We start from the raw sequence: 14,969 nt of genomic DNA, 5'->3' as shown, positions 1-14,969 counted from the left end.
GGCGCGCATGATTTCAGCTGGGACTATCAATTAAATGGCACTTGGATTCTCCAAACTGATGTAATGTATCAAAAAAGATGGAAGGGAAAAGCTTTCCAAAGAAAAACGTGAAAGAGGGAGAGAGAGAGAGGGCTTGGTACTGGGGAAAGCTTTTTGCTGTCAGTGCCGAAGTGTCGGTAAAGTAGTTTTGTTTTTGTTTTTCTGGAGCATAACTCTATATCAACATTTCCAAAGTTACTGTATATCAACTGTTAACGTCGCCACTTTTAGCTTTAATCTCACTCTACAAGAGAATATAGAGTTGTGTGACATTAAAAAGCTTACTTTATATTTTGATATAGAGTTGAATTACAGTTATTTTTTAGTGTCCCGTGGTTACTTGGGATAACTAAAATGATAACGTTTTTCAACATTGGTAAAATTGACCATCAAATTATCAACTATTACGGGAACAACATCTAATTCCTCTAATGTTGCCATTTCCAGTGGCGTACTAAGGGGGAAGCGGTGTTGGCCGCCCCGGTGTCACCCATCTTGGGGTGACACCCGAGCTGATGACACCCGAGCTGATGGGGTGACACATGACTCGGACGGAGAAAAAAATATAATTGACCTAAACTATGTTGATAAAAAAATCATCAAGTATCTAACTAATATAAACAAAACATACAAGTTAAATTTTCTGAAACATTCATTTTAAATGGGGGTGACACCCAAAAGTAACACTCATGTTTTAGAATATGTTTACATAGTATACTTATAATGATGAAGTTAAGTATTCACAGTTAGTAAAAGTGCATGTGTACATGAAGACTGAATACTTCAAAAATTTAATTTTCAGGGGTGACACCCGATCATCAAATAAAGAAATTTTGATAAAGATACTAATATGTAAGGGGTGTCACCCCTATATTATTAATGTACAAGCTTATAAAAAGAGTTAAATAGAAAATGTTTTCTCATAAAAATGTTCTTGTGACAAACCACTCTTGAGTTTGATTTTTTAAAATTTTCTCGGAGTGTGGGTTTATTTTTGTTTTCTTCGCAATGTATCAATTGAAAGCAAAAATAATAAAAAAAAACGCTTAGAATTGAAAAATTAATAAAACAGCTGTTTGCTTTCAAAACTGGAAGCTCAATTAAGTTTAAGGTTTGTTTCACCGAATTTAAGATTTTCGGAAAGTAATCTATTTTTCAGTTTTACAAATATGTATGTACAGAAATCCCTTTTGTAAAGAAACATTTTATTTACTACTCTTTTCAATTTGAATGAATATTGAAAAATACATTTAAACAACAAAATCTAAAAAATAAAAAACATCAGAGAAATTTATGTTTTGCAAAAAAATGCATATTATGATGTTTTTCGAAATTCAGTGTCAAAATGTAGAAAAAAAAATCCAAATATTTTTTTCTAAATCTAAACGATCTGACTGGAAGAAACACGTTTTTTCAATAAATAAATACTCCAGCTAAATCTATACTAGGCAATAATGAGAGATACAAAACAATCTTAACGTTACCATTGTTTTGTATTTTTGTGTTTAAATATAGTCTGAAGATGACCGAAACGTAACGAAGAGTAATTTTGTTTCATTTCTCACCGAAAAACAACAACTAATGCCAAAAAACAAAAAAAAAAACATTGTTTTCTTTTTCATTATTGAAAATTCTTAAAAAATGTATTTAATTAGATTCTTGTACCAAATTTTATCATTTCATAATTATTAATAAAAGATAAAAAGATAAGGAATAAAAATTCAAATTATATGAAATATAATTGTATCACTAGTTGTATCATCTTTTTTTTGTTATTCGGGTCGTAGAATTTAACATGAAAATAATTATTTTGATGGGAAATTTAACGACAATTTCAAATAGGTACGAAAAATCCGAATTCGTTTCCTAAATAACAGTAGTAGGATTAAGTTTTTTGCCTTCCTCACCTTACTGAGGAAAGGCTATAAAATCACTCGAAAAATTAACTTTTTAATTAGACCTCCTAGACCTACCTTCATTTGTACATATCGGCTCAGAATCACGAGCTGAGCAAATGTCTGTGTGTTTGGCTGTATGTAGACATGTGTACCAAATCAATGTCACTGGAATATCTTGTCACAGGCTCAACCGATTTTGGCCGGAATGATTTTAATCGATCCGTCTTTACGTCGCATACGTTGCTATTGAAAACTATACAAATTAGATAAGTACTTCAAAAGTTATACTCAAAAAACGGTTTCATACAAATTTCAAATCGTTCAAAAAAGGGTGGTTTTCGAAAGAAAATCTGTGATGTTATATATCAAAAGAAAGCGTTTCAAAATTCCTTTCGAATGGCACAAGAATTTTGATGATCCGGCAATCCTAACTAAAGTTATTATCGTTTAAAAAATAATTACATAACCTTTTAGTTCTATGTCGCTTTTCGTGAATGGTCACCGTGCAAGAAAAGCGTTGCCTCTTTTGCTTCATAAGAACTCTGTATTTACCTTGTGGGAAAGTCTGCAGTTAGTCTGTATCTTTCAGTTTTGGCATCCAAATACATTTTTGTAATCGTTCAAATCCAGAGTTTTTTTTTTGAAAAGGTCCTATAACCTATTGTCTTTTATATGTTTATAGGACCTAATCAAAAAAATGTCGAGAAATGCAAAGTCGGCCATTAAAAAAAATAATTTCATCTAAAATATTTGCCTGCATTGATAAATGATTAAAATTAGCCATATTAAATCTGTGTTGCAGTTCTTTATATTTAAATTTATCCTATAAGAAATGTCTGTATTTATCTTTTTCCTCTAGAACTGGCATTACTGTTCGAGAGCTTATCGAATGTCAAACGTACTGCTCTTCGCATCAATGTTGTTGTTTACGTTTTTACTGTACCGTTTATTTAATTTTGTGAAAAGTTCGTGTACGGCGGGTCTGCTTTTGGTCACTGGTGAACCGACCAGAAAGTTAGAAGAGCATTTATATTGTCAACGACGTAACAGCGGGAACCAGTGACTTATAAGGTAAGGTTTTGGCGATGATTTTGATACAGGAAACGAGAGCTTCAACCCTATTCTGATTTACTTTACAGATGCAGAATGAGGCCCTCAAGCTGGTGTCCGTGAAGGGCACTTTGCCGTGTCAATACTTAGCTTGGGAAGGCTCCCATTCCGAAAACGGTTCATGTCGAGCACTTCGAACCACTTCTTAACGGATCGTTTTGATCGGTAGTGCCGAGAACCCTCTGGACAACCGCGAAGTATTTTCAACTCTATTACCAATTTCTACGGTTAGCAAACCCTGCTAAATTGACCGTACTCTACATTGCGTAAGTTTAAAAATAGCTTTGTGGAAGACATTTTGGAATCAATTTAATATTTTCCAGATCTACCACTTCGAGCAGTCATAATTGGTTCACGCTGGGTGATGCTGAAACTCGAGTCTGTCTTGCGGGCTGTAACGCTAGTGCACTTCCAGCGTTCCATTAACCGGAAGTTGGGGAGACGACGTTCGTTTCAATGAGCAGATGCAATCGATGCTGAACGTTTGGTGGCACTTTAGCGTGGTGACTCAAAAGTTTCTTGAACCTAGAGAAGTGATTGTGTGGTATAACACTTTTGAAAGTTAAAGAATTACATATAATTCAAGTTCTTTCTGATGAAAAAATATATTTAAAAAAAAAACTGAAAACTGATTTTTACTTTTAAAACATATTTTTTTTTTGTAAAACTGTTGAACTTGCCACAAACATTGGAATGTTGTTAAAAAAAGAATTAAAATTTGCTGTTCTGGTAAAAACAATTTGGTAAAAACAACCTAATATACTATTTGTCAGTGAGGAAGGCACCAACCACCTGAAGGTGGATTAAGTAAGGTTTTTTTGTTTATAATGATTAAAATTTGTAACTCTTACTTGTTAGATAGTATTGATTTCAGATAGATAACATGATTCGAGATATTATTTGCAAAATATAGATTTAAAAATATCGCCATTTGTCAGGGTAATTTAAATTTGTTTTTTGTTTCAATGAAATTGTTTTATCGAACTTTTCTTCGACCGAGCGCCAACGGCCATGTTTTAAATTTTATTTTAAAAATTTTCAGGCAGATCCGAAATTAATAAAATTTACTTTTTGAATATAGTTAGAATCTATGTTTCAACAAAGGAATTAAAATTTTTCCATTATCTTCCCACTTATATTTTTTTGGAAAATGTGCTAATGTTTATTCAATATTTTCCGAATACTCATAAATATATTAGGTATTAAAATGTAATTGTACTTTCTCATTTTTGTTATTAAATTTCATATTTTTTATTATTTTTGTTTATAAAAGCACTTATTCATCATTTTCCTAAACAACTTCATAAGAAGAATCCTAAATTGGCAAGATTCCACAGTAATCTTAATACCAGCCCGCGATACCAGCGTGCAAGTCTCTATATAATTTTAGTAACTGTCCATACAAAAATTGTAAGTTAGAGTAAGACTCGGCAAGAGTGCCCAACAACCTTTTCAAACCGTAAAAAAACCAAAGCAATCCACTTTAACATGTTCAAGCAATCCACTTTTCAAAATAAACATAAAAAAGCATCCATGCCAAAAACGTTGGATATTTGAACAAATATCCTAAATTATGATCCTGAATTATGATAATGTATGATACAAAATGCGATTAAAAAAATATTAGGATGTTCTCATAGCACTTTCAAAAGCTTTTTTTTTTGTTTTTATTTTCAAAATAATTATATAGTAAACGTAACTATTGTAAAGTTTTTAGAAATTTACTAAAAGGCATTATTTTAAAGTTAAAGGCAATAAAGGACCAATGCATTTTTTTAAAGCAGTATGTACATTTTTGTTGATTTGAAAAGATTTGAAATTCGCTTACTTAAGATTTTGGAAATTATATATACAGCAATTCCATTTCAAAAGAGCCTAAACCGAAAAAAAAGTTCTCCGATCGGGCTCAAATTTTTTCTGGGGGTTCCTTGGCCAAAATAATTAGACCCGTATTTTTTTGTTTGGCCATTAGGGTGACCTACATCGCGCTAGGGTGGTTCGAAAAATGACAATTTTCGTCATTTTTCGCAAAAACCTCTTTTTCAAAAATCATATCTCAGCGCCATTTCATCCGATTTTAGCTGTCTTAGACGCAAAGAAAGATGATGAGTTTGGCTATTTGGGAAAAATAGTAAGTTTCAAAATCTAGCTTAACATTTAAAAACTTAAAATGGCGTTTTGACCGTGTCTGGACCAAAGAGCCTATGTCTGAAAATATTTTATCGGATTCTTGAAAATTTCACATAACATATCTAAAAATTGGCGATGTCGAACCGTACGTTTAGGAGATATGATTTTTTGAAAATAAAAACTGGGTTTTTCGACGAGCCACGCGCAAAAACGGGAAAATTACGAAATCGGCAAAAAATCAACTTTTTCCACTAAAACTGCGATAACTTTAAAATTTCAGCGATGACCTATAGATGTTATGGTACCAAAAATTTTGGTACCCAAACATCTATAGGTCATCGCTGAAATTTTAAAGTTATCGCAGTTTTAGTGGAAAAAGTTGATTTTTTGCCAATTTCGTCATTTTCCAATTTTTGCGCGTGGCGCGTCGAAAAACCCAGTTTTTATTTTCAAAAAATCATATCTCCGAAACGTACGGTTCGACATCGCCAATTTTTTGATATATTATGTGAAATTTTCCAAGGAATCCGATAAAAATATTTTCAGACATAGGCTCTTTGGTCCAGACACGGTCAAAACGCCATTTTAAGTTTTCATGCGACTTTTTTAAATGTTAAGCTAGATTTTTGAAACTTCTTACTATTTTTCCCAAATAGCCAAACTCATCATCTTTCTTTTGCGTCTAAGACAGCTGAAATCGGATGAAATGGCGCTGAGATATGATTTTTTGAAAAAGAGGTTTTTGCGAAAAATGACGAAAATTGTCATTTTTCGAACCACCCTAGCGCGATGTAGGTCACCCTAATGGGTCTAATTATTTTGGCCAAGGAACCCCCAGAAAAAATTTGAGCCCGATCGGAGAACTTTTTTTTCGGTTTAGGCTCTTTTGAAATGGAATTGCTGTATATATATATTTGTTCATTTGAAAATATATATTTGTTCATTAGAAAATTAAATAAATAGTGTATATTAAATAAGTAGTGTGTTAAAATAAAGCTTTAAATATTAAATATATATATTTGTTCATTTGAAAATCTGTTTTTTTCAACAAAGATGCGTGAAAATCTATTGAATACCATTGAATACCAATTAAAAAAACTGAGTTGACTCCGTTCTTTTTGTGAGTGTTTTCAAGTCAAGGCAATATGATATATTGACAAATATTGAAAGGTGAATCTACCTCTACCTTCAGTCTTAAGAACAAAAAAAAGATTCTATAATGTTTCAGCAACTGTTCGGGCCTGGCCGACATGGGAAGCGATGGACTGTATGGTTGTTAGTTGCGGGGGACGGAAAACAGAGATTTCGTTTTCTACTTTTATTTCTCCCACTTTCCCTTCTTCCTCCTGCTACTACTCTAAAACTGTGCTTCGTCCTTCTCGGTCGGAGGTTGTATGCGGACTGACTTGGCGCGCTCTTGGTGTGTTGCAAATGTCGTTTCTCCCTCGTCGTCGACAACGCAGATGGTCGTCACGGTGGGGTTTCTGGCTTCGTTCGTACCGAACATACTCCCCCCGTTGAGGTCCCTCAACTCTTTGGTTCGGCCCACACAACGCTTCCGGTGGATGGCTGCGGACTGGTCCGCCGGTTTTCGTCGCTCGCCGACGTCTTCGATGGCTGGTAAAACGGCGTGAAACTCTCGGAGGTTGCTCCTGCGCTTGCTGGGTTGAGCTGACTCGGGATCGCGTGACAACTTGTCCGGTGGGATTGTCGAATGCCAGCTCTTGCGCCGGCGATCGACCGTTCGCTGGAAACGTCTGAGTTGATCTCGTACTTGGAACGGTTCATCATGGCTGGGCGGTTCATGAAAGCTACCTTGGGGGTAGATCACGAGCTTCATCGCGACTGGTTGACTCTGCACTTGAGCGATCAGAAACCAGATGGTGAACCACCTCTGGCAGTTTGTGATCTGAATGCTGGGCACACGACGGCCCGTGTCTACGTTGGCGACCTTGTACGAGGTTAGGTTGGACAGATTACTTACTGACTTGTGGCGTTTTCTCGCCTGGTTGACCACGTGCACTTCTGACGATGCAGGCTCGAGGTGGGATCGGGATTGGGTTGATCGGCTACATTTCAACTCGGGTTCTTCGGCGAGACCAGGGTTGCCAGGTTGCCAGATAAATCTGGGAATGCCAGATTTTTCAAGTGTCTGCCAGAATAAAGATTCGCCCTTCTCTGTGCCAGATATTGACAGATTTTGCCAGATTTTTTACTTTAAGCCATTTTTGTACAACTTTTTGATTAAAATGAATGAATTTTATTGCAAATAAAATAAAATTGATTGTGTTTTCCTTAGAGATAATGTAACTTATCATTTTTGTGCCCATTAGGATGGCTCGACATGATCGATTTTTCAGAACAAAGTTTTTTCGGTCCCTTTTGGGTCCATGAACAACCCCCCAAAATTTGGGAGCGATTGGTGGGTCTCGTGGCGCAGGGGTAGCGGCTTCGGCTGCCGATCCCGATGATGCTATGAGACGCGGGTTCGATTCCCGCCTTATCCACTGAGCTTCTATCGGATGGTGAAGTAAAACGTCGGTTCCGGTTTCTCCTGTCTCGTCAGAGGCGCTGGAGCAGAAATCCCACGTTAGAGGAAGGCCATGCCCCGGGGGGCGTAGTGCCAATAGTTTCGTTTTTGGTTCAGCCCACACTTTGCGCAAAGCGATTCAATTTTGTATGGAATTTAGTATGGGAAAACCAACTTTTTTGTATTTAATCAGGGTGACCACTAAAATTTCATTTTCAAATTCCCGACTTTTTCCCGACTTTTTTTTCAGACTTTTCCAGAATGCTCAAATAATAGGCATTTCTTATCTAAAGAATGATTTCACACAAACAACTTTCTATAAGAACAGTCAATATTAACCACCGAAAAAAAAATCTCAATGGATTAAAAAAAAAAAAATCTAAACATAGGCAAAAAAACATTTTTTTGTAAATACAGAAACTAAACAACAAATAAAAAAACTTCAAAATTGAATTTCATTATTTATGATTCAGAGTAGAAACACAAACAATTAATCTTTGAAAAAATAATCGAAAGTTCAACAATACTTATAACTTCCATGTTATTTTTAAATTGGCAAACGTATAGTTTTGATACTTCGTTTCAACTGGAAATGACACAAAGTTAAATATAACTGAACTTAAAATAGCGTTCCAATTTTTTTTTTAAACTTCATCATTATTTTTAAACAAAGAATGCTTAAAACATGACTGCTGTTATTATTCAATCAAAGGATTTAGAAAAATGTCAAGGAATGCATAAAAAAACGTTTTTGCCAAGTTCCCATACTCACAAAAAAAAGTTCAATGGCAACATTCGGAAAAAAAAACAAATTTTAAATTATTAAATGAATTTAGTTAAACAATTAAAAATATTTACAAAAAAAAAACCATTGCCAAACTCAAGTTAGAATCTGTTTTCAAATATTCAATTATGTGACAAAATTAAATAGAATCATAATTCTAAGGCTCTATTTTTATATCAGTTTTTCATTAACTTTACCTCTTGTTTGATGAACAAAAATTAATAGCGATCATTTGATTCATAAAAAAATATTATGAAAATCTGTGTCAAAGACCCCAATATAAGGCTTTCTAGCCCCAGTGAAAAAAATATAGTTTAACCCAAAAATGACGAACTCTTCGTCACAGTGTCCTGATGCAAACAAAGACCGAGCTCGAGCTGTCACAGCCCTGCGAAATATGTTTGCTGACATATCGGGCGGTGAGTCAAAAAACCCAGCTAGAAGTCGCCTGACAAAAAACTTTTGCTAGAAAGAGATAGGAAACCTGATGCAAACAAACGTCCAGCTGTGATGTAAACATACTTTGAATGTGTTGGTAAATTTCTGACTAGAAAGCCTTATTCATTAAGATTTTGAATGCCTCAAATTTATTGAAATAGTGAAAAGAACCTTGAATTTAAAGTAAGTTACTATAGCAGAAATCAGTGAATTTAATTTGAAAATTGTACAAAATATTACAAAATAATTCAAGAGTTAAAAAATAATTTTCAAACAAGTATGCTCAAAATTCCCGACTTTTCCCGACTTTATGACAAAAAATCATAAATTCCCGACTTTTCCCGATTTTTGGCGGATTTAGGCGAATTCCCGACTTTTTCCGACTTTCCCGATTTCCCGACTTGAGTGGCCACCCTGAGTATTTTGATTTTTATAATTTTAAGGTTTCACTCAATTTTAAAACCAATACCGTAGGAGTGTAGCACTGATTGTCCTCTAAAACTTTCTCGAAGAAAGTATGGTTCTATCTCTCTTCTGAAAAAAGATATAGCGTTTTCAAAAGTCCGATTGGAAAATAAGTCAGGAAAATTATATTTCCTGACAACACTGGCAGTACATTTACCTAATATGAGTACGACACTTATTTCTAACTCGTTTCAAGTGCATCCTAGGTAAATGGTGTCTTCTGGAAAGTTGTTGTATATAAACAGGGCCTATCTTTTAAAAATATTGACGCCCATACAACCAGTAAAACCATCTGAATTCTACAAACTTTTGGATTGATTTATACCCTCCCTCCCCTTCACCACTCCGAATTGTTAGATTTCCGTCTGCCAGATTTTGCCAGATTTTATTCGATACTTTGCCAGATTTTTCAAATTTTGACCTGGTAACCCTGGGCGAGACCCAAGTCATCGGGAGGACGCTCCTCTTCGACGTGGACTACACTTTTGTCCAGATTTACGCGGCTTGGTAAGGGAAGTCTACGCTTGTCTGGTGCCTTGGCCGCTGGCTGCGGCAGCGGTTTGTACACCGGGACGGTCATCACCATCGCAAAGTCCATGTTGTAACTGCCGATCTGATGGAAGCAGTTCGGCTTGTGCTCAGATTCTGGTAGGTTCATCTTCTGGAGACCGCTGTCGCTGTGGACACGGCATTGTTCTGGCTCGCCGTGGTGAACGGAATTTTGAACCACTTTAGGTTGTAGTGGCTCAGTCTTCACGGTCGCTTTTGGTTTGAGTTCGCTGTTGTGTGGGGGAACATGGTTGGACGGGAACACTGCTGGCAGCACGTTGTCGGGTTCAGTTTCGATGGTGACGTATTTTAAGTGTCCGGTTGGATACGTCGGCTCACTGCTACTCTCATCGGGGAAGTCGGACTTAATGTCCGCACTCGGGTTCGTGGTGCCTTTCTCACTTAGTCGGGAGGCGACTGAATTCGGTTGGTCCGCGTTCTGGCTTGGCCGGGAATCGCTGCCAAGCTTGTAGGTGGATTCGATGGCGACCGGCTCCGCAGTTGCCGTCTGCTGCTCCTGGAGGGGTTTGGGAGGTGGTAATACGGTCTTGCACTGATCGACGGTCTTCACACTTGTCTGGTGCCCTAGCCGCGGCCTGCAGAAGCGGTTGGTTCTCCGGGACGGTCATCAGAGTCGTAAAGTTCGGGATAGATGCGATCCGGAGGCGGCAAATCTGGATTTGGCTGTGATTGTGGATTTGGACCACACGTTGGAGGCCACTATCGCTGCAGACATGGCGCTGGTCAGCTTCGTCGTTGGAGCATCGCACCACTTCCTGTTGCTGCGGCTCTGTATGCACGGTGGTTTCAGCTTCTAAATTGGACAAGTCACTGTAGTCACGAAAAACTTGGATGGACAGAACCACTGCTGGCTGCGCTCGGACTGACTCCGATTCGGCGGTGACGACCTTAGACTTGCAACTGGTTGCCTCGAGAGAGTCGAACCTGGTGTCCGCACTCGGGATCGCGTTGATATCCCTCGCTGTTTGGAAATCGGCTGCACTCGGCTGGTCCGAGCTCAGGATTGTTAGGGATTCGCTGGCGGACTCGATGACAATCGGCCTCGTGGGAGCCGTCTGTTGGTTCTGGATTAGTTTGTGGCTCGGTGCTGGCTTATGAACGTCTACTTGGTTGGCCTCCCAGGCCATATGCATCTGTTTCAGCCATACTTTTGCTTGCAAGTCAGGGTTGATGTTGGCTTTCTCTCTGCTTCGATCTGCATTTCTGCCACCACAGTGGCAACATTGTAGAAACTCGCATCGTTCCTCTCGAATTCAGCTTCCTGCTGAGCGAGGTCCTCTATTGGGATGAGTTCGAGGACCGTGAGGTGGTGCTGGCTGTACTCTCGGAACGCTGCACACAAGAAGTCGTACAGGGTTGTCAGCTGTGGTAGCGTGGGTTGGTACAAACCCAGAAGAAGATCCTCTACAAACACCACCTTCTGTTCCGCCAGGTGTCGCTGCTGTAACGCATATGTCAACTTCTTCTTCATTGTTTGATCCATGGCCGCTCCCCGCTAGCCCCGTCGAGGATTTGTTTTGTGCTGCTGGGTCGCAGCGCTTCGTCTGGAAAAGTTCGTCTCCTCGGATGGCCAACGACACTTCTCGTTGCGTCACTTTTTTGATCGGTGACACATACACGCGCGCAAACGCATTTGCTCGCGAGCTCGGCTCGGAACGGGTTGGATCGGGAACGCTTGAACTGGGACTACTCGCCGGCTTTGTTCATCCGCGCGAGAGCAATTCGTCGGGTGAACTGCTTGGACGAAGTTCCTTCCGGATATCCGACTCCCGATGACTTCCACGGCTGGATAGTCGCTCGGAAATGGTCGAGCTGCGATGGGGCAGCGGGGTGGGGAACTTGGACAGGAGCTCTCGATCGACAACGGAACGACTCGCCGGCTTTGTGCATCCGCGCGAGTTCAGTTCGACGGTTCAACTGCAGAAAGGAAGTTCCTAGGGTGGACACTTCCGGGAATCCGACTTCCGATGACCTCCATGACACCGGGCAGCCCGCCCCGGGTGACACCCGGCCTTAGTACGCCTCTGGCCATTTCAGCACATTGATGTTCACAGTAAAAAAAATCATGGTAATATTACATCTGCGAAGGGGTACATCTTTTATGTCAGAAAAAATGTGTAATTCTACTTCTGATAATGAGTAATTTTTTACTTGTCTGGTGCAATGTCACCTTTTCAGTGAGGTAAAATTACACCATAAAAGAGGTAATATTCAACCATCCGAAATTGCACCTTCCAAATTTACACATTTTTCATAAAAAGCGTTTTCAACTGAAATCAAGTAATAAATAGCTCAATAGGATGTGAGCAAACAAGTTTCTATCAACAGTTTTGCAAAATTAGTTGTTTAAATAGTGAAAATATTCAAATTGGATGAAGTTAGGAACGAGTGCATATCCTGTCAAACATACGAGAATTTCCCCTATATCAATCTATTACTTGGAACTCAACATGCTCATTTTGTATATAAATAAAAGAAAACAAAGAGTCGTGTTGTAAATATTTGAAACTGACAAAAAATATCAAAATTAAGTTGCAACTTATTTTGAAATCATCATTGAATATATAAAATTCATCGATTTCCTTAATGTTTACTATTTCTCTACAAAAATCTAAAAGTGTGGATCCTTACAAATATCGTTGAACAAATCTTTAAATATGGCTGTTTTAGGCCATTTGGGTCCGTAAGTTTGAAAACTTTGGAATAAGAAGACAACAACTTTTTTGGTTGCTGTGCACCCTTAAATGTCATAAATCGGGGTAACATTGATAGAACTTGATTTTTTTCAAATATTATTCTACCGGTAACTAGAGATCCTAAATAGGGAGACTGGTCGAAGTGAATTTGACGTACCCAAACAGACACGAGTTTGACGTATCCAAACGAGCTTTTGCCTTTACGCCCAGCAAAACTTATCAGTGTTGTCAAGCTCAAAACATATGTTGCCAGATCGATTTGGCAAACTTAGACCAGTCTCCCTATTTAGGGTCTCTACCGGTAACCGGTAAGAATTTTATCATGACTTATATGTTTAAAACATGTATTGCACGTATCTAGATAATATCAATTCCAGTGATTTTACGAAACGCCTGGGTGGTATGACCGCATGACGTGCGGCCTGTTAAAAAAAATAAGATCATAGCAACCGTTAAATATTCTGTTTGATGAAAATATCTGTCATTAATCATCTGTTTTCTTATTTAGTTGACTATTTCCTGCTTACAAAAAGAAATTTGCTGTCCACACGATATTTGGTTTAAAATTGATAAGTCGAGCTACGGAGAACCAGAATGTATACTGGACAGCGGTGTCACGGTTCGCTCACTCGAATCGTGGTTCAAACGATACGTCATGTGGTGTGGTTCGCTCATGATTGCGAACCAAGCACGAGCGAACCAAGATCCAAACGCCTGCCGTGGTTCGCATGAACCCTTGCTCTCTCATCGCGAATTAGAGTGAGAGGGACCATCAATGAGCGGTTCGCAAGAAGAGCTAAAAACAGAACTCAGAGAAAAACATTTCATGATTTTGACAACAGAAGGCTACGGCAGACAGCTTAAGTGACTATGGAGGGCTACAGAGCATGGCTGCAACAACTCATTGGGATGTCCTGGGTCTTCCAATAACTCCCTGGATTTATTATCGGTGGGTCCACCGCCGTAATAAGCAAGACGTCTGCGGTTTATGACTGCAGATCATACCCGCATAACTTTTTTATATTATGTTTTTATGTCCTGGGTCAACAGAGGACTCCCTGGTTCCTTGGGGACCATCCACAAACGTGGACACTTTTTTGGAAATATCAACCGCCCCACCCCCCTCATCGTAGACAATTTCCTTTCAAATTAAATCTTTTTTCATGGAACGTGGTTAATTGCCATAGCACCGCCCCCCCACCCCCCTCATCCTAAGGTGTCCACGTAGTTTAGGGATGGTCCCTTGATAACTTTATCGTTAACAAATTTGAACAATTTTGTGGGAGTGAAGAATAAAAACAAATAAGTTTTTCTATCAGTGCCTATATTCTCCGTTGGCGAACCGTTCGCTGAACGCTCTCTTTACTCCGTTCAGATTGGAGCGGCAAGCGAGCAGAGAAATGATGATCGAAATTTTGGTTCGCGAATCGTTCAGACCCACTCGATAATCGATAGGTTCGTCGATTGAGTGGTTGTGATACGCTCATAAGCGAACCGTGACACCACTGATACTGGATCAATGTGATGAGGTCGATTCTGCTTCGTACCTCTCGCGCGTGATCAGTCGGTGAATGGAGAAGAGACAAACAACGCAAACGAACCACGTGCTTACATAATGGGTTGTCTGCATTGAACGAGCCATCAGGAAGCACGAGGCAAAAGAATAAGCCTTTAACGTTTAAATGCAATTGTATCCAAATATTAAACTTCATTTCAACATTTATTTCATATATCAATACAATAAAAACTAATGCTGAATGTGAAGGTACCTCCCACGGAAAACGACTCGTGCAATCCGTTAACGCCCAGAAAACTCAGCATTGAAGCTCTTGGGCGGTGAGTAAACTCGCCTCGGAACACGATCCGACACCAATAGGAGCGTACCCCTGGTCCTCAATATTCAACCTTTCAGCGGTATATGCACTTCGGAAGGAATCGGTCAAGAAAAATTTCAAATGGGCAGCAGCGGCAGCGAAAGCAAGCCAGAGAGGGTGAAGAAAAGCCCCAAGAAAACGCTCCCTCTCCTTTGTTCTGCTGTTCGTAAAGCTGTTTCTTTACCCCTTTCCTTCCGATATGCATACAAGCCTTTCAATAGTAAGCTCGTCAAGAAACTCAAATTATGAATGTCACACATCACAACAGATAGTTCAGCTTGATACCGGTAACATCTTGAGTCCGCAACTGTCCCGCTCGACGCTTCAGAACTTTCCAGCTGTATCCTTCGGCATGCAATATGCGATTGACGGTTGTAAAGCTTATTGGCTTGCGGAACTTGAGCTGGAACCAAGGCTGGAACCGTTGTTTCGTCG

At 38.9% G+C, this 14,969-nt stretch overlaps 1 protein-coding gene and 1 long non-coding RNA gene across 3 annotated transcripts in view; one reads left to right on the top strand and one right to left on the bottom strand.

Annotated features, from left to right (window-relative positions):
- The window catches only part of LOC119767372 (sideroflexin-2), a 200,272-nt gene that overhangs the window by 122,423 nt on the left and 62,880 nt on the right, over positions 1-14,969 (bottom strand). The window lies entirely within an intron of this gene.
- Positions 2,698-3,591, top strand: LOC119767383. Its single transcript, XR_005277480.1, has 3 exons — positions 2,698-3,008; positions 3,077-3,313; positions 3,371-3,591. It is a non-coding gene; the product is annotated as an uncharacterized LOC119767383 (long non-coding RNA).

This window comes from Culex quinquefasciatus, chromosome 2 (genome assembly GCF_015732765.1).
Source record: "Culex quinquefasciatus strain JHB chromosome 2, VPISU_Cqui_1.0_pri_paternal, whole genome shotgun sequence".
NCBI classification, from domain to species: domain Eukaryota; kingdom Metazoa; phylum Arthropoda; class Insecta; order Diptera; family Culicidae; genus Culex; species Culex quinquefasciatus.
This window is presented reverse-complemented; position numbering and strand designations above follow the sequence as displayed.